Raw genomic sequence first — 10,015 nt, 5'->3', positions numbered from 1 at the left:
TACTTATTACTTGTAAGTGGGTACGGGGTACTAAGCCCATTATTCGCTACCCTGCAATAACATTTTTTAGGATTAGGAGCGCGTACGCGCTACTTATTAGTACAGAATGAGAAAAAAAATATCGTTGGCCTTGCCAACATTTTATGGACTAACAACGTGTATGTAGTTATTAATGTAGCGTGCACGCAGTACATAGACATAGTTTTAGTGGCCCAAGGGCCTCAATGAACTCAAAAGAAGTTTTTGAGGTCATTGAAGGCCCCACTGGAACTGTGTTTGCACTTCTATCACTTTTTTATACATAGAAGCAAGTGAGTTTTTTGTTGTTGCATGATTTCAAATAATTGAATTGTTGTTCTTATTAGTTTTGTCAATAGTATTGTGATTGTTTAATAGTTTGATTCCAAAAAATAGTGATAAGATGCATATTTATGGTTATTTGTTCATTTATGAACTTTTGTTTACATATATATGTAATATGATTCTATTTAGGACAACTGATATCCACCATGGGAAAGAATAGGCGAGGAACGATGGAACAAGGAGAGGTCAAAAAGGAAATAAAAAGGCAACATATGAAGAAATTATGTGACATAAGAACAATGGGAGAAGAAGGTATGTCATCCTCAACATCTCAATTTGATTTACCAAACAAACATAATGCACCTAATGCAATTGAAGAAGAGACATTTGATTTACTGTATGAACCTAATGCAATTGAAGAAGATATTGCATTGAATAATCAATTAAATGATGAACATACACCTTCTCTATTTGATGAATTGAATGTACATAATGCACCAATGTTAACACCTCCTAGAATCATTCGTAGGAAACAAAAGTATCTAATTGACATTGATGAGAATATATTGAAGCCAACGCCCAATAAAATGAATGAATGAACTTGTAGGAGAATGGTTAAAAGAATATGGAAAAACTATTTTGAAAACTTAAATCAAACCACAAGATGTCAATTAATTGTTCAAATGATTAAAAATTTAAATTTTAGAGAGACAATGAAAATTCTAGGCCTAAGACCATCTTAAAGTAACAGTGAAAGAACTATTGTGAGAAATCTATTTGAAGCATATCAAGCTATTGGTTCAAAATCATGTACTAAATATTCTAATGCTACTCGACATGTCATTACATCAACCATAATAAGCAAGAAAATTAAAAAAAGATCATTTGATAAGAAAAACAAGTAAGTCATTAAATGTTAGTAGAACAACATTAAGTAAAACATTAAAGAGGTGAGAAAAAATAGAAGAACCTAACAATAATTCTCTTTGGGCATTCTCAGGTAGATTACCATGCAAAGACAAGGTTGTTGTTGATGCAGTAAGAACATTAATTGAAAATTTTTGGCATGACAACACAAGAGTTTTGCCCAACCAAAGAGATGTTGTTATAAGGTGAATTGGGTCTAAAAATCATGAGCCACATGCCAAACACTATTTGGATATGACTCAAACTAAATTTTATGAAAGATTCCTTCAAAGGTTTCCTCAAATAAGAATTTCTCAAAGATTTTTCGAATTGACAAAACCTTTTTATATTAAGATTAATCATGTATGCACCATGTGTTGTTGTACGATGCATATTGATTTTTCCATGCACTATGATATTTTTCGTCATATTTATTGTAATTTGCACACTAACGATGTTTGGCAAGAATGAAATATAAAAATACCTCCTATGTCGCTAAGATAATTTATTTCAAGTGTTCTATGTAATAGACATGATGGTTTCATTTATTATAAGATGTCTTGTTTGGAAGGTTCTTGTGCTATATGTGGTGGTTTGCAACATTTACCAAGATGCATACATTTGGAGAGCACACATGAAATTTGTATAAAACTAGTTTCTTTCAGAAAATACAAGATAGTCACATATGGAGTTAAAGATGGAAAAGATTTGAAGATATGTCAGCTAGTGAAAAATGATATATGTGTAGCTGAATTTATGAAAATGTTTCAAGGGAAACTAGTTAATGAGTACATAATGCATACACATAGAGCTCGATGGTTAGATGAGAAATTCAAGTTATGTAAGGACACATTTCCTCTTGGAACCATTATCTCTATTGTTGATTTTTTTGAAAATTGTACACTACAACCTCAAAATGAAGTGCAATCTATGTATTACCACTCTACACAAGTTTCTATTTTTATACACATAGCATTCATGCATGTAGATGATAGCATAGAGGAGGATAGAAAGCTTGTAAGAGAGTATCACTTCTACATAAGTGATCATCGTACTCATTCATCGGAGTTTGTACAAGGATGCTTTAAATTTTTCTATAATAGTTTAAGGGAAATAAACATACGATACAACCGACACTTAATATTTTCAGATAATTACACCACACAATTCAAGAATGCGACGATGTTTTATTGCTTGACAAGGATGCATATGACAAGTGGTGTACAATATTTTTGGAATTTCACTGAGATTTGACATGGTAAGGGAGAGCATGATGGTGCAGGAGAATGTGTGAAAAGAGCCCTAGCTAGAGAAGAGTTGAAGTATGAAGGCGGTGCTAAGTTGATAGATGTAAAAATAATTTTGCGATGGTGTAAGTCTACGATGGATCCAGGTAATCTAGGTACGTCAATGGTTCAGAGGTATTTTGGTTGATCACTGAATCCAACATTGAAAACTATCTAGATTGTTGTATAGTTACAGGATCAAGTGGCATGCACTCATTTATGAGTTCAAATTCAATTTGTTGCCATTCTACACTCTTATGAGAATAGTTGATGTTGTCTTTGATGGAAACCAACTGACAACCAACTGGAAATCATCTAGCTACCCACTGATAGTTACCAGCAGTGGCAATAGACTTCTACATTCACCAGCAGACACTTCACCGACAGTGGCAATAATGCATACCAACACTCAAGCCGACATGGAATAAACTTTTGTTTATTGTTTTATATTGTAATTATCTTTTGAAAAAGTCAACATGTCATATTGTAAGAGACTCATATATATGTGTGAGATCTTATAGGTCATTAAGAGAGAAGAAAAAGGATAGGATATAAATGAGCCTTTTGTATAAGGTGTTATAGTTGACAGTGAAGGTTTTGGTAATAGACTGAGCTTAAACCTGTACTGAACGTGGCATAGTTGATACTGATCTGAAGCAGTACATTATATTGGAATTTGATAATCCATTTTGTAAGTCCATGAGACTTTTGTTTTGTAATTGAGCATTGAGCTCTAGGCTGCTAGCCTTCCTGCATGTACAGGCCCTTCATTGTAAGTAATATTTATTCATTGGCTAGTGAGTGAATATTGTGGGTCACAAATCCCACCGAGGTTTTTTCCACACTGGTTTCCTCATTAAATATCTTGTGTTATGGTGTGTTCTCTATGTTGTCTCTGTTATTCTTATTTACTAAATTAATTCTTATTTACCGATACACTGCTTTGGGATACAAATTTCTAAATAAGTTTAAATATTTTACTAACTAGTTAGACACTAATTCACCCTCCCCTCTCAGTGTCTTTGGGACTTTCATTGATTCTAACAATTGGTATCAAAGCCCGGTCCTCTATTTTCAAAAGCCTAATAGGTTGAGGAAGATTCTAACACCTGTACAGATGGAGAACTTAAGGAAACAATTGGAAGGAGCTCTGGTAGACTATGATGCAGAAAAAGTGAAGAACATAAGATTGGAGGATGAACTTAAAACTACTCAAGAATTCATTTTGGCACTTCAAAATAACCTAGTTATTGCAAAGAACAAGAGAAAGGAACTTCATATGCAGATGCAGATTGAGGATGATGAAAAAGAAACTCTTAGAGAACTTGCAAACAAGTTGAGACAAGAAAACGGTACTATGAAGAATGAAACGCAAGATATGACTACGAGGTTTTGTAAAGACATTGAAGCAGTGATTTTTTAGTGGCTAATATTCACCAATTGGCTATTTTTTAAAATTTAGAAATCAAAATTTCGCTAATAGTTCAAGTTTTAAGGTGACCTAAATCACCACAGTTTTACAAAAATATATTTTAATCTTATTTAAATTGCCAAAGAGTTTATTGTATTGAAAATTTGAACTCAAATATTCGCCAAAATATTTGATACATGATTGGATCAGATTAGCCAAAATTTTATAATTTATTATAAAAAATTAAATTAATTCGCCAATAATAAATCATAATTATTAGTTACAGTAGGGTTTTATAAGCAATTTTTCATTGCTACCATTAATTCAAAATATAATCTAATGTCCATCATTGCATTCCTTGAGGTAAATTGTAGCTACAAGTGGTAATGCTCATGGAGGTTAAGTTGCTTTCAATTGTCGACCTCAATGGAAATTAGTGGTATAGAAATAATTATGGGCCCCATGAGTATTACATATTTTAAGTACATTTTATTTGACAAAATGAAAATAATTCTATTAGATTAATTTAAATTAATGGCAGTAACTAAATAAAGTAGTGTCTACCCTTTAAACTCCTTAATGATTTCCACCTTATGCCTCTACTTTTCTATAAGAAGTTATTTTTTAAATGAAATTATTTGCAATAGTAATTAATATATAGTTGTATCATTTTCTAAGATTTGCCAAGATTTTCTACAAAAAAAATTGATGTAAAAAAGTTCGCCAATAAAATTAATATTTTTCTTTTAAAAAATTAAAGATTCGCAAATTAAAATTATTAATTTTATCCAAAATAAATAAAAATTTGCCAAGATTTAATAGCTTTTTATGAGGGGTGGTTTCTTAAAGTTATCACTGCATTGAAGATAGGAAGAAGAATGAAGAAGACTTGACTAGGAGACTCAATGATGCTGGAAATGAAAATCTAAGACTTAGTCATGAAAATGATATGTTGAAGATAGATCTGATTCACATGCAACATGATAAAACTGAGCTTATGAGACAAAAGGGAATTTTGGAAAATGAGTTGGCTACTACAAATCAACATGAAGAGAAATTCAAGAAAAGTTCAGAGGACTTTGATGACATGCTGAAAAGTCAGAAACCTAATGGAGATACTAATGGACTAGGATTTGAAGTTGGAGAATGTTCCGGCAATGGAAACAATCTAGATCAAAACAAACCAGTAAGACAATCTAGAGCTTATATGTTTAATGGCAAATGTTTCAATTGCAACAACTATGGTCATAGAGAAAATCAATGTAGATTTAGAAACAATCAGAATATTAATGCACCCACTGGTCAATGTTCCAAATGCAACAATGTTGGTTGTAATTCAGTAAATTGCAAAATGAATGTGAAATGTTATGCTTGTGGAAGATATGGACACATATCTAATCAATGCAGAACAAAACCAGCAGAGGATATGGAAAGGCTATTCAGAGGAATAATGTGACTTGTTATGCTTGTAACAAAATTGGACATATTGCTAAATTTTGTAGAAGTGAGACTTCACCAACAAACAATAAAGGATCCAATTTGAAAGGCAAAGAAAAGGTAGATGAGGTAAAGTAAGAATTTTCAAATCAATGGATTAGGAAGAAAGATTAGAATTTTGATGAAACTATCTCTATACCGGTAGAACAGAGTAATCCTTCACTGACAGGAGGTTCTTCATCCAACTGAGAAGTAACCCTTTGGGGGTATTGCATTAAGTTGAAAATCATCCAGATTACCCTTAGTTGATGGTGAGAAGATATATTTCTTCTTTACTGGCAGATGTGTTAAGTTTTCACTTAACCGACAAGCATTTAATGCGGTTGGTAAGAGAAATGTCATTATAAATCAGCTAATTTCCCTCATTTATGATTCACTGAGTATTCAAATTAGTAGACAACATGGAAATAGAGCAAAGGCATTCAAGGTGAAGGAGCAAAGTGATTTCTTCAAGCATTCAAAATATTTTCAGGCAGCTAAAGGTATTTTTCAATGGCTTCTTCTTCTGCTCCTGATTTTATTTTGAACCCTACTATTGTGGAAAATGTGAAATTCCCTAGGCTCATATTTAAGATAATTCCTGAAGTAGATAAACAAGATGACTCTATAGAGGCATTTTCAAAAATTCCTAAAGGTGTGGTATTTGCAGAAGACCCTAGGATTTATATACATTGCAATATAGAAGAAATAGGTTCTAAAGAATTGATGAAAATGTTTACTAAGATAATTTGTGAGGAAAATGGTGATGTTAAACCCAAACACAAGATTGTAAAAACTCTAGGTTTTATGGAGATACTGAACATTCCTCAATTTCCAGATGAAGTAATAAGAATTGTTTTGAGTAGAGCACATGGAGAATTTTTATGGTTGGATTCTATCTGCAAAATAATCCAGCAAACAATTAGGGTAGTAACTGGTTTACTCTCAATTGGCAGCAGACCTGATAAAACAAAGAAGATTCCTAACAACAAATTGATGACCCTAATAGGAGTAGAATCTGACAATAGATCATTCAGAGTGAATGATATCAAGGACATCAATGTGAGATTTGTAAGTATGGTGCTAGGATACAAGACCACACATGCAAATAGGCTAAATTTAGTTTCTAGTCTTTATATTAATAGTGCTTATGAGATGGTTAACAACACTGCAATGATAGATGTGTGTGATTGGCTAAAAGATGAACTCATTGACAATTTGAAAAAGATTAAAGGAGATAAGAAAGGGACATTCCGCTTTGGAAATATTTTGGTATGTTTAATGTTGTATTTCACTAAGAAAATCCCTGGTACATGACCTAAAGACTTTGGATATGACATACCGATAGGAAAAAAATTACATGAAGCTTTTATCGGCATGGGAACTACAAAGGACAACAACATAATTGAATACTTCAAAACTTTCCAAGCTAAAATGAAAACTAGAGAAAGACTACCACAAAGTGTAGTGGACAAATACAATAAAGAAATCTGTTTTGATATCAAGAAAGATAAGACATGGATGGAATTTTAACTCCCAAGGACTATATGGGTGGCTGAAATGGGATATGAGGTAGATCTTAACATTCTTGAGACTTATGCAAAATCTTTACTAGATGCACCGAGAGAACCATCTGAACAAGTTTTTGGTAGTGCCGAGACTATTGAAAGTGGTGTAAAAATATTGAAGCAAAGAAAGAAAAGAGAAAAATATATTAGAGATGCATCCAAGAAAGTAAAAGAAATCAAAGAAAATGTAATGAACATTAGTGGCATATCAGCTAGTGAACTTGAAGGACTGCAACTGGAGGTACACATTTCACTGGTTGGCACATCTTCTGGAACTGACTGTGACAAGGTAGCTAAGTTTAAAAGAGTTGAAAGGAGGAAGAGAAAACCTTCACCGGTACCCTCTCCTTCACCTAAGAGAACAAGGACCTTGAGGAAGAAACAACAAGCAGTAAGGGGACCACCAAAGAAATTGACACCAAAGAAGAAACAACAATCCATTACCCCTTCTTTGAATGACTTATTGAATGAGATAATTGATGATGGAAATTTCCATAATGTACACCAACTGTATAACACATTTAATGATTCTAACATTGAAAGCACTAAGAACAGTATAATCTTACATCTAGACATATATAAAAAGGTTTTAATTGAAGTTGTGGATGACTTACCCAATGATTTGTATAGGAGATTAGAAGCAAAAATGATTGTAGTGATGGAACTAGATAAGATACTAAAAGTTGAAAACTTCTAGTTGTACATCCTGTAAACTCAAAAGAGGAAATTGATGAATTAATCTCTAAGGCTAACCGATCTATTTTTGCTAGTGGTCACTGACAAGTAAGTTTAATGACAGGAAGAGTAAAAGAGATTGCAGATGAAACTGCTGATAACTGGGATATATTTTTTGTGGAGAAGGAAAAACAAGAGGAAATAAACTGACCAAAGAAGACATTTAAAGTATATCAGAAGGATAAGGACAAGGGAAAAGGTAAAATTGGTGGTATTCCAAACATCAAGATTACTGACAATCTACTGCCACCTTTGGATACTGCACTGGTGCACTCAGATGATCCACCTATTATTGACACTGAAGGTGTTATACATGATGACACAAATCCTAAATTTGAGATACTATTCACTATGAATGTGGATACTCAGGAAGTGAATATTGTTGTAGACAAGGATAGTGCAGAGGTTAAAGAAGGCAATATTGATAGTGGAAACATGACTGAGAAACTAGTAGAGACTGTTGAGGTTGAGATCCCAACCCAACCAGAGAAACCATTAGAAACAGAGAAACCTACTGAAGGAATAGATGTTGGCACAAGGCCACCTGAGACTGAGTTACCGACAGCTGAACTTACTGAGAAACCTACTAAGGTAGAGAAACTGGGAATCACTGTGACATCAAAGCAGTCTAAGAACCCCTTGCTAGTTTAGATGCAAACACAAACTGATCCACTAGAGGTAAACAAAAGAAAATGGTTACAAATGGTGGAAGCACAGAGGTAATAATGGAAATTGGTCAGACATCCGACACATCAACAAGTGAATTCAGACCTACTAATGTAATAGAGGTACTTTTGGATTCAATAAAAAAGATAACAGATTGCAATGCTTTGGCCTACAATGAAATTGATAACACTATACCAATTCTTAAATTGATTGCACCAAAATGTAACATAGATCATATTAAGGACCCTTTGGGCAAATTGGACACATTGTCCAAATTTATTGCTGACAACGTAACAACGGTTGATAAAGTGAATAAGGATGCTATAAAGGAGAGAGTTGAAAAAGAGAAGAACAAATTCTTTGATGACACCATAAAGAAGTGCACTGAACACCTGAATACATTACTACCGGCACTGAACTCTACAATTTTGGAGTACAAAGAGCTATATAGGGAAACATGAAAACCACACATTCTGATAGCAAGCATAGACAAGGAGATCAATAAAATACAGAAAGAAATTGATGATATAGCTGATAACATAATTGGTTCATCTAGTCACATATCAATATTTGAGCAAGAGATGGCAGGTTTTGAAGAAAAATTAGAGAAACTTGAGAAAGAAAAGACAAGGATAAGGTCTAATGCCAAAGAGCTTAAAGATAAACTTAGTCCTAAGTTGGAAAATCTTATTTCTCAAAGAATAGAAATATCTAAGGCATTACTTCAGGGAGGACGATCATCGGAAGATCACATGAATCATCTCATCGGCATGATCCAACTGACTGAGGTAACCTTGAATGACAATAAAAGGTTTATGCAGAGTCTAAATTTGGTTTTAGTAGATATCTTTTAGATTGTAACCAACCGGTTACAGACTTTGAGGTGAAATGTTTGCACTTATTTGAACAGTTTTGACAACCTTTGTCATTGATCTCAAAGGGGGAGTAGTGGAGAGAAAAATCCTTATTCAGAGGAGATTATTTTCTCAGGGGGAGCACATCCTTTTGGAAACTTTTTGGACTTCAGTTTTTGGAACAATTTTGGACTTTTCTCATGAGTGTTGCCATCAATGCCAAAGGGGGATATTGTTGGCATTCTACACTCTTATGAGAATAGTTGATATTGTCATTGATGGCAACCAACTAGCAACCACCTGGAAATCATCTCGCTACCAACCGACAATTATTGGCACTGGCAATAGACTTCTAGATTCACCTGCAGACACTTCACTAACAACGGCAATAATGCATATCGATACTCAAGCTAACATGGAATACACTTTTGTTTATTGTTTTATATTGTAATTATCTTTTGTAAAAGTTGACAAGGAATATTGTAAAAGACTCATATATATGTGTGAGATCTTATAGGTCATTAAGAGAGAAGAAAAAGGATAGGATATAGATGAGACTTTTGTATAAGGTGATATAGTTGATAGCGAAGGGTTTGGTAATAGACTGAGCTTAAACTAGTACTGAACTTGGTATAGTTGATGTTGATCTGAAGCAGTACATTGTATTGGATTTTGATAATCCATTTTGTAAGTCAATGAGACTTCTATTTTGTAATTGAGCAGTGAGCACTAGGCTGCTAGCCTTCCTGCATGTGCAGGCCCCTCATTGTAAGTAATATTTATTCATTGGCCAATGAGTGAATATTGTGG

This window comes from Cryptomeria japonica, chromosome 10 (assembly GCF_030272615.1).
Source record: "Cryptomeria japonica chromosome 10, Sugi_1.0, whole genome shotgun sequence".
In the NCBI taxonomy this organism is placed as follows: Eukaryota; Viridiplantae; Streptophyta; class Pinopsida; order Cupressales; family Cupressaceae; genus Cryptomeria; species Cryptomeria japonica.
The sequence above is the reverse complement of the archived record's forward strand: the minus strand, read 5'-3'. Positions refer to the sequence as shown.